This window comes from Triticum urartu, chromosome 1, assembly GCF_003073215.2.
Source record: "Triticum urartu cultivar G1812 chromosome 1, Tu2.1, whole genome shotgun sequence".
NCBI classification, from domain to species: Eukaryota; Viridiplantae; Streptophyta; class Magnoliopsida; order Poales; family Poaceae; genus Triticum; species Triticum urartu.
The window spans coordinates 64,161,984-64,182,347 of NC_053022.1; positions in this window are offsets into that span (position 1 = coordinate 64,161,984).

The following is a 20,364-nucleotide window of genomic DNA, read 5'->3' on the forward strand; positions in this document are numbered from 1 at the left end:
AACATATCCTTAGTCCTTTTCAGGTATTTCAGGATGTTCTTGACCGCTGTCCAGTGATCCACTCCTGGATTACTTTGGTACCTCCCTGCTAGACTTATAGCAAGACACACATCAGGTCTGGTACACAGCATTGCATACATGATAGAGCCTATGGCTGAAGCATAGGGAACATCTTTCATTTTCTCTCTATCTTCTGCAGTGGTCGGGCATTGAGTCTTACTCATTCACACCTTGTAACAAGGCAAGAATCCTTTCTTTGCTTGATCCATTTTGAACTTCTTCAAAACTTTGTCAAGGTATGTGCTTTGTGAAAGTCCATTAAGCGTCTTGATCTATCTCTATAGATCTTGATGCCCAATATAAAGCAGCTTCACCGAGGTCTTTCATTGAAAAACTCTTATTCAAGTATCCCTTTATGCTATCCAGAAATTCTATATCATTTCCAATCAAGCAATATGTCATCCACATATAATATCAGAAATGCTACAGAGCTCCCACTCACTTTCTTGTAAATACAGGCTTCTCCAAAAGTCTGTATAAAACCAAATGCTTTGATCACACTATCAAAGCGTTTATTCCAACTCCGAGAGGCTTGCACCAGTCCATAAATGGATCGCTGGAGCTTGCACACTTTGTTAGCTCCCTTTGGATCGACAAAACCTTCTGGTTGCATCATATACAACTCTTCTTCCAGAAATCCATTCAGGAATGCAGTTTCTGATGGAACGTAGCAGAATTTTAAAATTTTCTACGCATCACCAAGATCAATCTATGGAGTCATCTAGCAACGAGGGAGAGGGGTGTGCATCTACATACCCTTGTAGATCGCGCGCGGAAGCGTTCAAGAGAACGGGGTTGATGGAGTCGTACTCGTCGTGATCCAAATCACCGATGACCTAGCGCCGAACGGACGGCACCTCCGCGTTCAACACACGTACGGTTGGGAAGACGTCTCCTCCAACTTGATCCAGCAAGGGGGAAGGAGAGGTTGATGAAGATCCAGCAGCACGACGGCGTGGTGGTGGAAGCAACGGTGATCTCGGCAGGGCTTCGCCAAGCTCAGGGAGAGGGAGGAGTGTCACGGGAGGGAGAGGGAGGCGCCAGGGGCTAGGGTGCGGCTGCCCTCCCTCCCCCCCACTATATATAGGACCCCTAGGGGGCGCCGGCCCTAGGAGATGACTCCAAGGGGGCGGCGGCCAAGGGGGTGGAGTGCCCCCCAAGCCAAGTGGGGCCCCCCACCCCTAGGGTTTCCAACCCTAGGCGCAGGGGAGGCCCATGGGGGGCGCACCAGCCCACTGGGCTGGTTCCCCTCCCACTTCAGCCCATGGGGCCCTCCGGGATAGGTGGCCCCACCCGGTGGACCCCCGGGACCCTTCCGGTGGTCCCGGTACAATACCGATTACCCCCGAAACTTTCCCGATGGCCGAAACTTGACTTCCTATATATAAATCTTCACCTCCGGACCATTCCGAAACTCCTCGTGACGTCCGGGATCTCATCCGGGACTCCGAACAACTTTCGGGTTACCGTATGCTAATATCTACAACCCTAGCGTCACCGAACCTTAAGTGTGTAGACCCTACGGGTTCGGGAGACACGTAGACATGACCGAGACGACTCTCCGGTCAATAACCAACAGCGGGATCTGGATACCCATGTTGGCTCCCACATGCTCCTCGATGATCTCATCGGATGAACCACGATGTCGAGGATTCAATCAATCCCGTATACAATTCCCTTTGTCAATCGGTACGTTACTTGCCCGAGACTCGATCGTCGGTATCCCAATACCTCGTTCAATCTCGTTACCGGCAAGTCACTTTACTCGTACCGTAATGCATGATCCCGTGATCAACCACTTGGTCACATTGAGCTCATTATGATGATGCATTACCGAGTGGGCCCAGAGATACCTCTCCGTCATACGGAGTGACAAATCCCAGTCTCGATTCGTGCCAACCCAACAGACACTTTCGAGATACCTGTAGTGTACCTTTATAGTCACCCAGTTACGTTGTGACGTTTTGGCACACCCAAGGCACTCCTACGGTATCCGGGAGTTGCACAATCTCATGGTCTAAGGAAATGATACTTGACATTCGGAAAAGCTACAGCAAACGAACTATACGATCTTTGAGCTATGCTTAGGATTGGGTCTTGTCCATCACATCATTCTCCCAATGATGTGATCCCGTTATCAATGACATCCAATGTCCATAGTCAGGAAACCATGACTATCTTTTGATCAATGAGCTAGTCAACTAGAGGCTCACTAGGGACGTGTTGTGGTCTATGTATTCACACATGTAGTACGATTTCCGGATAACACAATTATAGCATGAACAATAGACAATTATCATGAACAAAGAAATATAATAATAACCATTAGAAATATAATAATAACCATTTTATTATTGCCTCTAGGGCATATTTCCAACAGTCTCCCACTTGCACTAGAGTCAATATTCTAGTTACATTCTGATGAATCGAACACCCATGCAGTTCTGGTGTTGATCATGTTTTGCTCTAGGGAGAGGTTTAGTCAATGGATCTGCCACATTCAGGTCCGTATGTACTTTACAAATCTCTATGTCTCCATTTTGAACACTTTCATGAATGGAGTTGAAGCGACGCTTGATATGCCTGGTCTTCCTGTGAAACCTGGGCTCCTTGGCAAGGGCAATAGCTCCAGTGTTGTCACAGAAGAGAGTCATCGGGCCCGACGCATTGGGTAAGACTCCTAGGTCGGTAATGAACTCCTTCACCTAGACTGCTTCTTGTGCTGCCTCCGAGGCTGCCATGTACTCCGCTTCACATGTAGATCCCGCCACAACGCTTTGCTTGCAACTGCACCAGCTTACTGCCCCACCATTTAAAATATACACGTATCCGGTTTGTGACTTAGAGTCATCCAGATCTGTGTCGAAGCTATCATCGACGTAACCCTTTACGACGAGCTCTTCGTCACCTCCATACACGAGAAACATGTCCTTAGTCCTTTTCAGGTACTTCAGGATATTCTTGACCGTTGCCCAGTGTTCCATGCCGGGATTACTTTGGTACCTTCCTACCAAACTTACGGCAAGGTTTACATCAGGTCTGGTACACATCATAGCATACATGATAGACCCTATGGCCGAGGCATAGGGGACGACACTCATCTTTTCTCTATCTTCTACCGTGGTCGGGCATTGAGCCGTGCTCAATCTCATACCTTGCAATATAGGCAAGAACCCCTTCTTTGACTGATCCATTTTGAACTTCTTCAATATCTTGTCAAGGTACGTACTCTGTGAAAGACCAATGAGGCGTCTCGATCTATCTCTATAGATCTTGATACCTAATATATAAGCAGCTTCTCCAAGGTCCTTCATTGAAAAACACTTGTTCAAGTAGGCCTTTATTCTTTCCAAGAATTCTATATCATTTCCCATCAACAGTATGTCATCCACATACAATATGAGAAATGCTACAGAGCTCCCACTCACTTTCTTGTAAATGCAGGCTTCTCCATAAGTCTGCGTAAACCCAAATGCTTTGATCATCTCATCAAAACGAATGTTCCAACTCTGAGATGCTTGCACCAGCCCATAAATCGAGCGTTGGAGCTTGCACACCTTGTCAGCATTCTTAGGATCGATAAAGCCTTTCGGCTGCATCATATACAATTCTTCCTTAAGGAAACCATTAAGGAATGCCGTTTTGACGTCCATTTGCCATATCTCATAATCATAGAATGCGGCAATTGCTAACATGATTCGGACGGACTTCAGCTTAGCTACGGGTGAGAAAGTCTCATCGTAGTCAACCCCTTGAACTTGTCGATAACCCTTAGCGACAAGCCGAGCTTTATAGATGGTCACATTACCATCCGCGTTTGTCTTCTTCTTAAAGAGCCATTTATTTTCTATGGCTCGCCGATCATCGGGCAAGTCAGTCAAAGTCCATACTTCGGATTTCATGGCTTCCAGCCATTTGTCAGAATCCGGGCCCGCCATCGCTTCTTCATAGTTCGAAGGTTCACCATTGTCTAACAACATGATTTCTAAGACAGGGTTGTCGTACCACTCTGGTGCGGAACGTGTCCTCATGGACCTACGAAGTTCAGTAGCAACTTGATCTGAAGTTTCATGATCATCATCATTAACTTCCTCTCTAGTCGGTGCAGGCACCTCAGGAACATTTTCTTGAGCTGCGCCACTTACCGGTTCAAGAGGTAACACTTCATCAAGTTCTACTTTCCTCCCACTTATTTCTTTCGAGAGAAACTCTTTCTCTAGAAAGGACCCATTCTTGGCAACAAAGATCTTGCCTTCGGATCTGAGGTAGAAGGTATACCCAACAGTTTCTTTAGGGTATCCTATGAAGACGCATTTTTCTGACTTGGGTTCGAGCTTTTCAGGTTGAAGTTTCTTGACATAAGCATTGCATCCCCAAACTTTTAGAAACGACAGCTTAGGTTTCTTCCCAAACCATAATTCATACGGTGTCGTCTCAACGGATTTTGACGGAGCCCTATTTAAAGTGAATGCGGCAGTCTCTAAAGCATAGCCCCAAAATGACAGCGGTAAATCGGTAAGAGACATCATAGATCGCACCATATCCAATAGAGTGCGATTACGACGTTCGGACACACCATTACGCTGAGGTGTTCCAGGCGGTGTGAGTTGTGAAACTATTCCACATTTTCTTAAGTGTGTGCCAAATTCGTGACTCAAGTATTCTCCCCCACGATCTGATTGCAAGAACTTGATTTTCTTGTCACGTTGATTCTCAACCTCACTCTGAAATTCCTTGAACTTTTCAAAGGTCTCAGACTTGTGTTTCATTAAGTAGACATACCCATATCTACTCAAGTCATCAGTGAGGGTGAGAACATAACGATAGCCACCGCGAGCCTCAACACTCATTGGACCGCACACATCAGTATGTATGATTTCCAATAAGTTGGTTGCTCGCTCCATTGTTCCTGAGAACGGAGTCTTGGTCATTTTACCCATGAGGCATGGTTCGCACGTGTCAAATGATTCATAACCAAGAGACTCTAAAAGTCCATCTGCATGGAGCTTCTTCATGCGTTTGACACCTATGAGACTAAGGCGGCAGTGCCACAAGTATGTGGGACTATCATTATCAACCTTACATCTTTTGGTATTCACACTATGAATATGTGTAGCATTACGCTCGAGATTCATTAAGAATAAACCATTCACCATCGGAGCATGACCATAAAACATATCTCTCATATAAATAGAACAACCATTATTCTCGGATTTAAATGAGTAGCCATCTCGAATTAAACGAGATCCTGATACAATGTTCATGCTCAAAGCTGGCACTAAATAACAATTATTGAGGTTTAAAACTAATCCCGTAGGTAAATGTAGAGGCAGCGTGTCGACGGCGATCACATCGACCTTGGAACCATTCCCGACGCGCATTGTCACCTCGTCCTTCGCCAGTCTCCGCTTATTCCGCAGCTCCTGCTTTGAGTTACAAATGTGAGCAACTGCACCGGTATCAAATACCCAGGAGCTACTACGAGTACTGGTAAGGTACACATCAATTACATGTATATCACATATACCTTTCGTTTTGCCGGCCTTCTTGTCCGCTAAGTATTTGGGGCAGTTCCGCTTCCAGTGACCACTTCCCTTGCAATAAAAACACTCAGTCTCGGGCTTGGGTCCATTCTTTGGCTTCTTCCCGGCAGCTTGCTTACCGGGCACGGCAACTCCCTTGCCGTCCTTCTTGAAGTTCTTCTTACCCTTGCCTTTCTTGAACTTAGTGGTTTTATTCACCATCAACACTTGATGGTCCTTTTTGACTTCTATCTCTGCTGATTTCAGCATTGCAAATACTTTAGGAATGGTCTTTTCCATCCCCTGCATATTAAAGTTCATCACAAAGCTCTTGTAGCTTGGTGGAAGCGACTGAAGGATTCTGTCAATGACCGCGTCATCCGGGAGATAAACTCCCAGCTGAGTCAAGCGGTTATGCAACCCAGACATTGTGAGTATGTGCTCACTGACAGAACTATTTTCCTCCATCTTACAGCTGAAGAACTTGTCGGAGACTTCATATCTCTCGACCCGGGCATGAGCTTGAAAAACCATTTTCAGCTCTTCGAACATCTCATATGCTCCGTGTCTCTCAAAACGCTTTTGGAGCCCCGGTTCTAAGCTATAAAGCATGCCGCACTGAACGAGGGAGTAATCATCAGCACGTGTCTGCCAAGCATTCATAACGTCTTGGTTCTGTGGGACGGGTGCGTCACCTAGCGGTGCTAGTAGGACATAATATTTCTTGGCAGCTATGAGGATGATCCTCAGGTTCCGGACCCAGTCCGTATAGTTGTTGCCATCGTCTTTCAGCTTGGTTTTCTCTAGGAACGCGTTGAAGTTGAGGACAACGTTGGCCATTTGATCTACAAGACATATTGTAAAGATTTTAGACTAAGTTCATGATAATTAAGTTCATCTAATCAAATTATATAATGAACTCCCACTTAGATAGACATCCCTCCAGTCATCTAAGTATAACATGATCCGAGTTAACTAGGCCGTGTCCGATCATCACGTGAGACAGACTAGTCAACATCGGTGAACATCTTCATGTTGATCGTATCTTCTATACGACTCATGCTCGACCTTTCGGTCTTCTATGTTTCGAGGCCATGTCTGTACATGCTAGGCTCGTCAAGTCAACCTAAGTGTTTTCATGTGTAAATCTGTCTTACACCCGTTGTATGTGAACGTTGGAATCTATCACACCCGATCATCATGTGGTGCTTCGAAACAACGAACTGTCGCAATGGTGCACAGTTAGGGGGAACACTTTCTTGAAATTATTATGAGGGATCATCTTATTTACTACCGCCGTTCTAAGTAAACAAGATGCAAAAACATGATAAACATCACATGCAATCAAATAATAATAGTGACATGATATGGCCAATATCACATAGCTCCTTTGATCTCCATCTTGGGGCTCCATGATCATCTTGTCACTGGCATGACACCATGATCTCCATCATCATGATCTCCATCATTGTGTCTCCATGAAGTTGCTCGCCAACTATTACTTCTACTACTATGGCTAACATGTTTAGCAATAAAGTAAAGTAATTTACATGGCGTTTCTCAATGACACGCAGGTCATACAAAAATAAAGACAACTCCTATGGCTCCTGCCGGTTGTCATACTCATCGACATGCAAGTCGTGATTCCTATTACAAGAACATGATCTCATACATCACATATATATCATTCATCATTCATCACAACTTTGGCCATATCACGTCACAAAGCACTTGCTGCAAAAACAAGTTAGACGTCCTCTAATTGTTGTTGCAAGTTTTACGTGGCTTCAAAAGGGTTCTAGCAAGAACGTTTTCTTACCTACGTAATAGCCACAACGTGATTTGTCAACTTCTATTTACCCTTCATAAGGACACTTTTCATCGAATCCGCTCCAACTAAAGTGGGAGAGACAGACACCCGCTAGCCACCTTATGCAACTGGTGCATGTCAGTCGGTGGAACCAGTCTCACGTAAGCGTACGTGTAAGGTCGGTCCGGGCCACTTCATCCCACAGATGGCCGCCGAATCTGCGCTTAATAGCTAATTCATTCTCGTGGTTCGTCTGTTTCGTTGTGGTTTCGTTGCTCTCATGCATGCTTTCATTCATCATTGATCATCACTCATCGCGCCTATTGCATTTGCATACGTGTTCGTGTCTTGCGAGTTCGAGCCCATCTCTTTCCCGTATGGTCCGTCTGTAATAAGACATTTCGGCGCTTCGTTGCTTCCTTGCCGGTGCCGACTCCAACAATTGTCTAGCCTTTCTCGTTCTGTGTGGATTAAACATTTCGCGAGGATGGACCTCGAGTACTCTGGCCTCCGTAAGTCGCGCCTCTTTACTACGGTGCTTTTAGCCCTAGATCCGCTCCTTCCGAATCCTGTCAGAGTTTTCGTACATGATGGACTTCGTTGTGTACTCGTACGCCACGTTAATCGATTGGAAACCGAAGGCCTGTGGGTGTGTTGCGAGCCCAACGACCCTCCAATTTGGCCAACACTCCAATCTCTGGCTCTCATGTCCTAGAGCGTTCGATCACGATCGCGTGGCCGAAAACCGCACCTCATTTGGACTCTCCTAGCTCCCTCTATGCCTATATATACACCCCCATTCCAAATTCGCGGATCCTCTCCCCCCTAACCCTAAAAATCCCAGATCCGCCGCTCCGGACGTGTCCGGGCGGAGCCGGACAACGTCCGCCGCCCGCCGCCCAGCCAGGACGCGCCACGTGGCGCCCGGCGCCCGCCGCCGCCGCGGCCCGTAGGGACCCGAAGCCGGCCCTCCCGGCCCGCAACGCCGCGCCGCCCGGCGCCCTCCTCCTCCCGGCGCCGCGCCCGCGTCCACCGCCTCCCCGCGGCCGCCGCCCGCCGCTGCCGCCTTCGCGCCGCCCGCCGTTGCCGCCGCCCGCCGCCCGGTCGCCGCCATCGCCGCCACGCCGGCCTCTCCGTCGCCCGGATCCGCCCCGGCCGCGGCCTCCCTCCGGGCCGCCCGTCTTCCTCCTGGCCAAGGCGCCATTTCCGGCGAGGAGCTACAGTGCAGATCCGGCCGCGCCTCGGGTTGCGTGCCCGGAACCCTAGATCTGATCCGGGGTAGTTTTTTTACCAAGTCCCAGAATTTTTACTTCACATGCTCATGTTCGCGGCTCCGTAACTTTGCATCCGTAGCTCCGATTTGGGCGTATAGCATATCAAAATGTCTACGTACATCTCAGCATGTGCATCATTTTCATTTGAGTTCATCTTGATGCCCAAAATGCTGTTAGAAGAGGGCTTCGTGAGTTAATTGTCAGATCTGCTAGTTCATCTTAGACTTTTGTCATTTTTGCCATGATTATTGTGTGCATGATATGCCTGTGAGTCCTTCATATGTTTTGTTAAGATTTTGTCTTCTTTCCAGAGGTGCAACCCATGCATTTTTAGGGATGTGTGTGGTGACTTGTGCAAGCTTGCAAAGTGAGGCACCCGGTAAATCTGTTTTCAGGGACTTAGTAGTTTTCACTAAGTCTGGGATTATTTAGTTCATGATGCCATATGTTCAGCTTGTTTCCTAGTGATCCGTGCCTCTTTTGAGGATGATCAGTAAAGGAGTTTTGTTAATCATGTTATGCTCTATCCATCCATGTCTTTGTTTGCAATTATGGAGCACCCTAGCTTGAGTCAATCGAGCTCTACTTTTGCTTCGTGGTGAATCTGGGCAGATCGTCAACTCGTTTGCGATTTTGCCGATGTTATTGTAGTTGATCCGTGCATGCTATGCCATTGTTCTTGCCATGTCTAGCTAGAATTTTGTGCCTTCTTAATGGATGTATGCTTTCCTTGCCATGACTTGCACCGTGGTGAGTGCATCGAGCTCGTTTACATGCCTTCGTGAGTTATATTTCAGCATGTCTCAGTTTTCACTAAGTCTGAAAACTGATTGTGTTTTAGCTATGTTCGTGTGCCCGTTAGTATATTTTGTGACCTTTTGGCCCCAGGTCACTTTGGGTTTTTTAAGCTTGTTGAATAGCTCCATGCCATGTTCTTACTTGTCTTAATCAGGTCATGTATCATGTTGTTTTGCTGCTCCGAAGAGGCTTCGTGATCTGAAATTTCAGACAAGTGTTAATTTCACTAAGTCTGGAATCTGTTTTGCATTTGCGTTTTTGCCATGCTTGTTTGAACCTCATAATGGATGAATTGGCCGTAGCTCAGTGCTAGACTTTTGTTAAGCATCTTGTGTGCATCCCTGCCATGTATTTTGTTGCTTGTGGGCTGTAGCACATTCATCTCATTGCATTTAGATGCCTACTTGCTGTAAATCGCAGACCGGTGTCATTTTTGAAATCGCTTGCCATTTCCAAACCGTAACTCCGATTCCGGCGTTCTTTATATCGTTTTCAAGCGATTTCATCTCATCTTTCCAGTGGCACACTTGGAATTCCAAGTTGAGGCCAGGTTCATGCATTTCCTGTCATATCTTGCATTTTGCATCCCGCATCGCATCCCGCATAGCATGTCATCTTTTTTTGTTTGAGTTTGCACGTGGTTGATTGTATCCTTGTTGCTTGTTTGTCTTGTTTGGGTAGAGCCGGGAGACGAGTTCGCTAACGAGGAGCCCGTTGAGTTTGCTTTGGATCCAGTCAACTCTGACAACTGTGCAGGCAAGATGATCATACCCTCGAAATCACTACTATCTTTGCTATGCTAGTTTGCTCGCTCTTGCTATGCCAATGCTATGATGCCTACCTTTTGCTTGTCAGCCTCCCAATTGCCATGTCACTCTAACCCACCATGTCCTAGCAAACCGTTGATTGGCTATGTTACCGCTTTGCTCAGCCCCTCTTATAGCGTTGCTAGTTGCAGGTGAAGATTGGAGCCGTTCCTTGTTGGAACATTTATTTACTTGTTGGGATATCATTATATTGCTATGTTATCTTAATGCATCTATATACTTGGTAAAGGGTGGAAGGCTCGGCCTCTCGCCTAGTGTTTTGTTCCACTCTTGCCGCCCTAGTTTCCGTCATATCGGTGTTATGTTCCTTGATTTTGCGTTCCTTACGCGGTTGGGTTATAATGGGAACCCCTTGACAGTTCGCTTTGAATAAAACTCCTCCAGCAAGGCCCAACCTTGGTTTTACCATTTGCCACCTAGCCTTTTTCCCTTGGGTTCTGCAGACTCAAGGGTCATCTTTATTTTAAACCCCCGGCCAGTGCTCCTCTGAGTGTTGGTCCAAACTAGCACCGTGCGAGGGCCGTCCCTTGGCAACTTGGGTTACGTTGGCCTACCTTACGTATATCCGGTGTGCCCTGAGAACGAGATATGTGCAGCTCCTATCGGGATTTGTCGGCACATCGGGTGGTGTTGCTGGTCTTGTTTTAACCTTGTCGAGTGTCTTGAAATACCGAGATACCGAGTCTGATCGGAACGTCTTGGGAGGAGGTCTATTCCTTCGTTGACCGTGAGAGCTTGTCATGGGCTAAGTTGGGACTCCCCTGCAGGGATTTGAACTTTCGAAAGCCGTGCCCGCGGTTATGGGCAGATGGGGAATTTGTTAATGTCTGGTTGTAGATAACTTGAACCTTAACTTAATTAAAATGAATCAACTGAGGGTGTTACCGTGATGGCCTCTTCTCGGCGGAGTCCGGGAAGTGGACATGGTGTTGGAGTAATGTTTGCGCAGGTTGCTCTCTAGTTTCTCGCTCGCACTTTGCCTCCTCTTCTCGCTCTCTTTTGCGAATAAGTTAGCCACCATACTTGTTAGTCGCTTGCTGCAGTTCCACATATTTACCTTGCCATACCTATAAGCTTAAATAGTCTTGATCGCGAGATTGCTGAGTCCCTGTGGCTCACAGATTACTATTACACCAGATGCAGGGCCCGATGATTCCGCTCCAGCAGACGCGTATGAGCTCAAGTGGGAGTTCGACGAAGACTCTCAACGTTACTATGTTTCCTTTCCCGATGATCAGTAGTGGTGCCCAGTTGGGGGGTGAACGGGACCGTTGTCGCATGTTGGGTTCTCTTTTATTTTGGCGTCGTAGTCGGGCCATGAGTGTTTGGTTGATGTAATGTTATTTATGTACTTGATTTACGTGGCGAGTGTAAGCCAACTATGTTATCTCCCCTTTTATTATCATATTACATGGGATGTTGTGAAGATTGCCTAACTTGCGACATATGCCTTCAATGCGATTATGTCTCTAAGTCGTGCCTCGACACGTGGGAGCTATAGTCGCATCGAGGGTGTTACAAGTTGGTATCAGAGCCTTCCCCGACCTTAGGAGCCCCATTGCTTGATCGTTTTTAGCAGGCCGAGTTGTGTCTAGAAAAATGTTTTGAGTCATTTAGGAATTATATATCGGAGAGTTTAGGAATTCTTTTTACTTCCCAGTCTCCTCATCGCTCTGGTAAGGCATCCTGACGTAGAGTTTTGACTCTTCTCTTCTCAAATTTCACAAAAAAAAATTTAGGATCACGCGGTATCTTGGAATCGTTCCGATGGTTTTATGATGAGAAACATTGTCTTGGTGCCTCCTGTCAGGGGTTTAGTGGAAGTGTCCCGGGGAGTTGAGCTCTGAGGTGTTGTCATCATAATTTTATCGTTGCATCTGGAATACCTGAGATATTACGCCGACATCGAAAATCTCTTTTATGCAGTTCGTTGGTGAGATAACCTCGACGCCACCCAGTACTGGGGCGGGAGTTCGGGAGTATCGCCATAACTTGTATAACGGATGCTTTTTGAAGGTTGAGGTAGATGGTTTCCGAAGGTTTCCTTGGTTATGTGTTGAAGGATGGATACAGCTGGATGTAGGATTTGCTAGTTTGGGTGAGATATTATGCTTCCCCTATATCCCCAACACTTGATTGCATAACCGGAAAGGTTCAGGAGTTTCATAGGTGGGAATTCTAGTAGCTCTAGTTTTCTTCCACGGATATTGGTTTGAGATTGGGATTTCTTACTGATTATTCGTTCTTGATCCGTACCTTGTTGATTTATTTATCTACCTTAATTCTACGTGGCTTCTCAATTTATGGATATGTGACCATTTCAAGAGGAATGCATTCGTTCATTTTGTTCGGATGTGAAGACTATATGTTGCAATTTTCATTCCGTTGGATTCAGCTTCAATATTTGTTTATCAATGTGCTAATGGTGGTCAACCTCTTCAGGATGGCTCCTCCAACGCGCACGACTCCGAATCCTGATCCACCTCCACCTCCTCCAGAGGCATGGCAAGCTGTGATGGCCGCAACCAATGCAAACACACAGCTGATTATGCAAATTCTTCAAGAGCGCAATCAAGGCAATCAAGGGAATCAAGGCAGCAATCAGAGTCACTTTGCTACACTCAACCAGTTCCTTGCTACCGGGCCAAAGACTTTCAGCAATTGTGTTGAGGCAACCGATGCTGACGATTGGCTTGTGGATCTGTATAAGCATTTCAAGTGCAGTAACGTCAGGCCTGAGGACTTTGTTAAGTTTGCTTCCTTCCAACTCAAAGATCAAGTTGCTGAATGGTTCCAGCAGTACAAGGACTCCAGAGGTGGACGTGTTATCACTTGGGATGATTTCCGTCGAGATTTCCGAGCTCATCATATTCCCCAGAGCGTGGTTGAAAGCAAGCGTGAGGAATTCCGCAATCTGAAGCAAGGCTCTTTGTCTGTCTATGACTACAACAAGTTGTTTCAGAAGCTCGCCCGCTTTGCCAAGCAGGACGTCCCTGATGAGAAGAGCATGATATATCAGTTCAGGGGTGGTCTCAGAGAAGAAATTCAGCTAGCTCTTGTCCTCTTTGAGCCCTTGAGGTACGATGAGTTCTACAACATGGCACTGAAGCAAGAGGCTGCTCAGTTGAGGTGTGATGCTTCCAAGAAGCGAGTCAGAGATGCTACTCCTTCTTCCTCTAATCAAGTGGCCAAGCAGCAGAAGTTTTGGCTTCCTCCTCCTCCGTTCCGTCAGCCGTATCAGCAGAAAAGCAAAGGTGGCAGTGGTTCTTCCCACCCACCCAACCCTGGCTTTCAGAACAAGACTTCGTCTCAAGCTCCAAGATCGAGTGCTCCGTATCACCGTCCGCTTTCAGAGGTCACGTGCAACAAGTGCCAACAGAAGGGTCACTACGCCAACAAGTGTTTCAACCAGAGGCGTCTTCCTCCTCCTCCTCCTGTCAGATCGGCAAGTACAGCTGTGGTCAAGCATAACCCCAAGTCCGCCAAGGTCAACTTGCTGAATGCAGCTCAGGCAGAGGAATCACCAGATGTGATCATGGGTAACCTTCCTGTTAATGATATTCCAGCTAAAGTTCTTTTTGACACGGGTGCATCGCATTGTTTCATCTCGAGGCCATTTGTTTCTAAGCATGAGTTGCCTTTACAAGATTTGCCTAGACAGTTATCTGTTGTTTCTCCGGGTAAATTCATGAATGCAAGCGCTATTGCCCCAGATGTTTCTATCACTTTGGGCGATTACAAGTTTCTCTCTTCTTCGGTGGTTCTTGGTAACTCGGATATTGATCTTATTCTCGGGATGGATTGGCTTTCTAAGCACAAGGCACATCTCGATTGTGCAGCCAGGCAGATTCAATTGACTCATTCGTCTGAGGATGTAATTGTCTTTGCCGCTCGGGATAATACCATCCGTCTGTTTTCTCTCAATAAGAAGGGTGAATTGGACGCTATCTCACAAATTCCAGTCGTTTGCGAATATCAAGACGTCTTTCCAGAAGAGCTCCCAGGAATGCCTCTGCACCGGCCAGTTGAATTCGTTATTGATCTTGAGCCTGGCATGGAACCTGTGTGCAAACGTCCTTACAAGCTCGGACCTGAAGAGTTGAAGGAGCTGAAGAAGCAACTCGATATTCAAGAGAAAATGGGTCTCATCCGGCCTAGTTCTTCTCCGTGGGGTTGTGGTGTTCTTTTTGTGAAGAAGAAGGATGGAACGGACCGACTTTGTGTTGATTACCGTCCAGTGAACAAGAAGACCATCAAGAACAAATACCCACTTCCCAACATCAATGAGCTGTTCGAACAACTCAAAGGTGCTCAAGTATTCTCCAAGATTGATCTCCGTATGGGTTATCACCAGATTCGCATTCGTGAAGAAGATATTCCCAAGACAACATTCAGAACAAGCTTTGGTTCATATGAATACACTGTCATGTCTTTTGGCCTTGCCAACGCTCCTCCGACGTTCTCTCGCATGATGAACTTCATCTTGAACGCCTACACCAATGACTTCGTTTTGGTCTATCTCGACGACATTCTGGTTTTCTCGAAGAACAAGGAAGATCATGCCAAGCACTTGCGTTTGGTTCTCGATAAGCTCAGGGAACATCAGTTCTACACCAAGTTCTCCAAGTGTGAATTTTGGCTTGATGAGGTTCTTTATCTTGGTCATATCATCTCTGCCAAGGGCATTGCCGTGAATCCTGAGAAGGTGTCTGCAATTGTGAATTGGGAACCTCCTCAGAACATGAAGCAACTCCGCAGTTTTCTCGGTCTCGCAAGCTATTGCCGAAGATTCATTGAAAACTTTTCTAAGATCGCGAAGCCTCTCTCTAATCTTCTCCAAAAGCATGTCAAGTACGTTTGGTCTCCGGAGTGTGACACTGCTTTCAACACTTTGAAAGAGAAATTGATCACTGCTCCAGTTCTGACTCCGCCTGATGAATCCAAGCCGTACGAGGTCTTTTGTGATGCCTCTCTCCAAGGTCTTGGCGTAGTATTGATGCAAGAGAAGAAAGTTGTTGCTTATACATCTCGCCAGTTAAAGCCGAATGAGAAGAACTACCCCACTCATGATCTCGAGTTGGCGCAGTTGTGCATGCTCTTTTGACTTGGAGACATCTTCTATTGGGAAGAAAAGTGGACATTTTCACTGATCACAAGAGTCTCAAGTACATCTTCACTCAGCCTAATCTCAACCTCAGGCAAACTCGTTGGGTCGAAATGATTCAAGAGTATAATCCGAGTATCGAGTATACTCCAGGCAAGGCCAATGTGATGGCTGGCGCTTTGAGCAGAAAGGCTTACTGCAACAGTCTGATTCTCAAGCCTTATCAACCCGAGCTTTGTGAAGCTTTCCGCAAACTTAATCTGCAAGTTGTTCCTCAAGGCTTCCTCGCCAACCTTCAAGTCTCTCCTACCTTAGAAGACCAGATTCGCCAAGCTCAGCTACTTGATGCTATGGTGAAAAAGGTGAAGATTGGGATTGCCAAGAGTCAACCCAAGTACAAGTGCTACCGCCTTGATGACAAGGACACTCTTTTCTTCGAGGATCGTATTGTTGTGCCCAAAGGTGAACTTCGTAAAGTGATCATGAACGAGGCTCACAATTCTCTCCTCTCCATCCACCCTGGGAGCACGAAGATGTATCAGGACCTCAAGCAAGCTTATTGGTGGACTCGAATGAAGCGCGAGATCGCTCAATTCGTGAATGAATGTGATGTCTGCAGAAGAGTGAAGGCAGAACACCAAAGGCCAGCAGGTCTCCTCCAACCTCTTGCCATTCCAGAATGGAAGTTTGACCACATTGAAATGGACTTCGTGACTGGGTTTCCAAAGTCCAAGCGTGGCAATGATGCTATATTCGTTGTCATCGACAAACTCACCAGAGTGGCTCACTTTCTACCTATCAAAGAGTCGATCACTGCAGTTCAATTGGCGGAACTCTATACCTCTCGAATTGTCTCTCTGCATGGTATTCCGCAAGTGATCTCTTCAGACCGTGGCAGCATCTTTACCTCGAAGTTTTGGGATTCTTTTCAGAAGGCCATGGGCACTAACATCCGCTTCAGCACAGCTTTTCATCCTCAAACTAGCGGTCAAGTCGAGCGTGTCAACCAGATTCTTGAAGATATGCTCAGGGCTTGTGTAATCTCCTTCGGCATGAAGTGGGAGGATTGTCTTCCTTATGCTGAATTCTCCTGCAACAACAGTTTTCAAGCAAGTTCGGGCAAGGCCCCTTTTGAAATTCTGTACGGCAGGAAGTGCCGTACCCCTCTCAACTGGTCCGAAACCGGTGAACTCAGCTTTTGGGTAATGACTTAATCACAGAGGCAGAAGAAATGTGCAAAGTCATTCGAGATAACCTCAAAGCGGCCTAATCCCGCCAGAAGAGCTACTATGATAGTAAGCACCGTGATTTGGCTTTCGAGATCGGAGATCATGTTTACCTCCGTGTCTCTCCTATGAAAGGTACCCGTCGCTTCGGTATCAAAGGGAAGCTTGCCCCTAGATACATGGGACCTTTCAAGATTGTCAGCAAGAGAGGCAACCTCGCCTATCAACTCGAGCTTCCTTCAAACTTTGCAAATGTTCATGACGTGTTCCATGTCTCTCAGCTTCAAAAGTGCTTCAAGACTCCTGACCGCACCGTCAACTTCAAGGACATTGATCTCCAAGAAGATCTCTCTTATCGTGAGCACCTAGTTGCTATTCTTGAAGAGACTGAACGCAAGACTCGCAACAAGTCAATCAAATTTCTCAAAGTCAAGTGGTCACACCATTCCGACCGTGAAGCTACCTGGGAACGCGAGGATCACCTCCGTTCTGAGTACCCGGCGTTCTTTCAGTCCTAGATCTCGGGACGAGATCCTTTCGTAGTGGTGGAGTGTTGTAACACCCCGGATATAACTTTCCCTATTTGTACTCCAACTCTTGCCGTTTCCGGCGTTAAGTTATATTTATTTCCTCGGGTTCGGGTTTTTGTCTCCGTGTGTGGTTGTCATTGTCATGCATCTCATATCATGTCATCATGTGCTTTGCATTTGCATACGTGCTCGTCTCAGGCATTCGAGCATTTTTCCCGTTGTCCGTTTTGCATTCCGGTGCTTCGTTCTCCTCCGGTGGTCATTTCTAGCTTTCTTTCGTGTGTGGGGATTAAGCATTTCCGGATTGGACCGAGACTTGCCAAGCGGCCTTGGTTTGCTACCGGTAGACCGCCTGTCAAGTTTCGTATCATTCGGACTTCGTTTGATACTCCAACGGTTAACCGAGGGACCGAAAAGGCCTCATGTGTGTTGCAGCCCAACACCCCTCCAATTTGGCCCAAGACCCACCTAACTCTGCTCCATCATCTAGAGTGTTCGATCACGATCGCGTGGCCGAAAACCGCACCTCATTTGGACTCTCCTAGCTCCTCCTATGCCTATAAATAGGTCCCCCTCGAAATATCTCGGATCCCCCTCCCCGAAACCCTAGATCCGCTCCTCCTCGCGCCGCCGGACAACGTCCGCGCCGAGTCAGACGTGTCCGACCTACACGCCGCCGCCGCCAGCCACTCATCGCCCGCCACATGGCAACCCGGCGCCCCACATCGCCGCCTCCTCTGCCGGCCCGCTGCGGCCCATCGCGGGCCCTCTCCGCCGCCACTCGGGCCCGCGCCCCGCCGCCCGCGACCCGGCTCGTCCCGCCGCCTCCGCCGCTCGCAGCGCCGCCCTGCCTCCTCGCCCGACGCCGGCCGCCGACCGAGCCGCCCCGACGCACCAGGCCGCCGCCGCCTTCGCCGCTCGCCGCCCGCTCCAGCCCCCGCGGAGCACTCCGACGAGCGCCACCGCTCCGGCCGGCCCTCCCTCCTCTCCGGCGAGTCCTCGTCACCGGCGAGCGCCGGATCCGCTGCCGTGAACAGTGTTTTCGCCAGATCCGGTTTCGGTGAACAGTAAACCCTAGGGGTAAATTTCGTCCAAGTCTCGAAATTCTTGATCCATATGCTCCTGTTCGAGGCCCCGTAACTTTGCATCCGTAGCTCCGATTCATGCATATAGCATATCAAAATGTTCATATCAGAGAGTACATCATTTCATTCCATTGCATCATTTGCATTTGATCTCATCTTGATGCCCTAAATGCTGTTAGAAGGAGGCTTCGTGAGTTAAATTGCAGATCCGTTAGTTCATCATGCACTTTTGTCATTTTTGCCATGTTTAATCCGTGCATGATATGCCTGTGCCCCTTTGGGATGGATTGTTAAGAATTTTGTCTTCTTTCCAGAGGTGCCACCCATGCATTTTTAGGATGTGTGTGTTGTCTTGTGCAAGCTTGCGAAGAGAGGTACCTGAGATTGCTGATTTCAGGGACTTAGTGATTTTCACTAAGTCTGGGATATTTTAGTTCGTGATGCTATATGTCCAGCTTGTTTCCTAGTGATCCGTGCCTCTTTTGAGGATGATCAGTAAGGGAGTTTTGATATTTATGTTATGCTCTATCCATCCATGTCTTTGTTTGCATATGTGGAGTGCTCTAGGTTGACTCAATCGAGCTCAACTTTTGCTTCGTTGTTAATTTGGGCAGATCGTCAACTTGTTTGCGATTTTGCCGATGCTACCGTTAGTGTTCCATGCATGCTATGCCTTTGTTCTTGCCATGTGTAGCTAGAATATTGTGTTTTCTTTCTGGATATATGCTTACCTTGCCATGACTTGCACCGTAGTGAGTGCATCGAGCTCATTTACATGCCTTCGTGAGCTATAATTTCAGCATGTCTCAGTTTTCACTAAGTCTGAAAACTGATTGTGTTCGAGCTATGTTCGTGAGCTCGGTAGAGTATTTTCTGAACCCTTTTGACCCCAGGTCACTTTGGGTCTTTTGTTAAGCTTGTTGAGTACCTCCATGCCATGTTCTTACTTGTCATGTTCAGGTTATCTATCATGTTGTTTTGCTGCTCCGAAGAGGGCTTCATGATCTGAAATTTCAGGCTAGTGTTAATTTCACTAAGTCTGGAATCTGTTTTGCATATTCATTTTTGCCATGCTTGTTTGAACCTCTTAATGGATGAATTTTCCTATGGCTCAGTGCTAGTGTTTTATTAACCATCTTGTGTACATCACTGCCATGTATTTTGTTTTCATGTTTGGTGGCTGTAGCATGTTCATTTCGTTGCATTCAGATGCCTACTTGCTGTAAATCGCAGACCGGTGCCATATCTTAAAACGCTTGCCATTTCCAAACCGTAACTCCGATTCCAATGATCTTTATATCGTTTTCAAGCGATTTCATCCCCTCTATCCAGTGGCACACTTGGTTTTCCAAGTTGAGGCCGGGTTCATGCATTTCCTGTCATATCTTGCATTTTGCATCCCGCATCGCATCCCGCATAGCATATCATCATTTCCTCATATTGCTTGGTCTTGCACGTGGTTGATTGTATCCTTGTTGCTTGTTTGTATTGTTGGGTAGAGCCGGGAGACGAGTTCGCTACCGAGGAGCCCATTGAGTTTGCTTGTGAGGATCCAGTCAACTCTGACAACTGTGCAGGCAAGATGATCATACCCTCGAAATCACTACTATCTTTGCTATGCTAGTTTGCTCGCTCTTTTGCTTTGCCACTGCTACGATGCCTACCACTTGCTTGTCAGCCTCCCAATTGCATGATTGAACCTCTAACCTACCATTGTCCTAGCAAACCGTTGATTGGCTATGTTACCGCTTTGCTCAGCCCCTCTTATAGCGTTGCTAGTTGCAGGTGAAGATTGGAGCCGTTCCTATTGGAACATCTTTTATTTTGCTTGTTGGGATATCACTATATTGCTATGATATCTTAATGCATCTATATACTTGGTAAAGGGTGGAAGGCTCGGCCTCTCGCCTAGTGTTTTGTTCCACTCTTGCCGCCCTAGTTTCCGTCATATCGGTGTTATGTTCCCGGATTTTGCGTTCCTTACGCGGTTGGGTTATAATGGGAACCCCTTGATATTTCGCCTTGATTAAAGCTTTTCCAGCAATGCCCAACCTTGGTTTTACCATTTGCCACCTAGCCTTTTCTTTCCCTTGGGTTCTGCAGACTCAAGGGTCATCTTATTTTACCC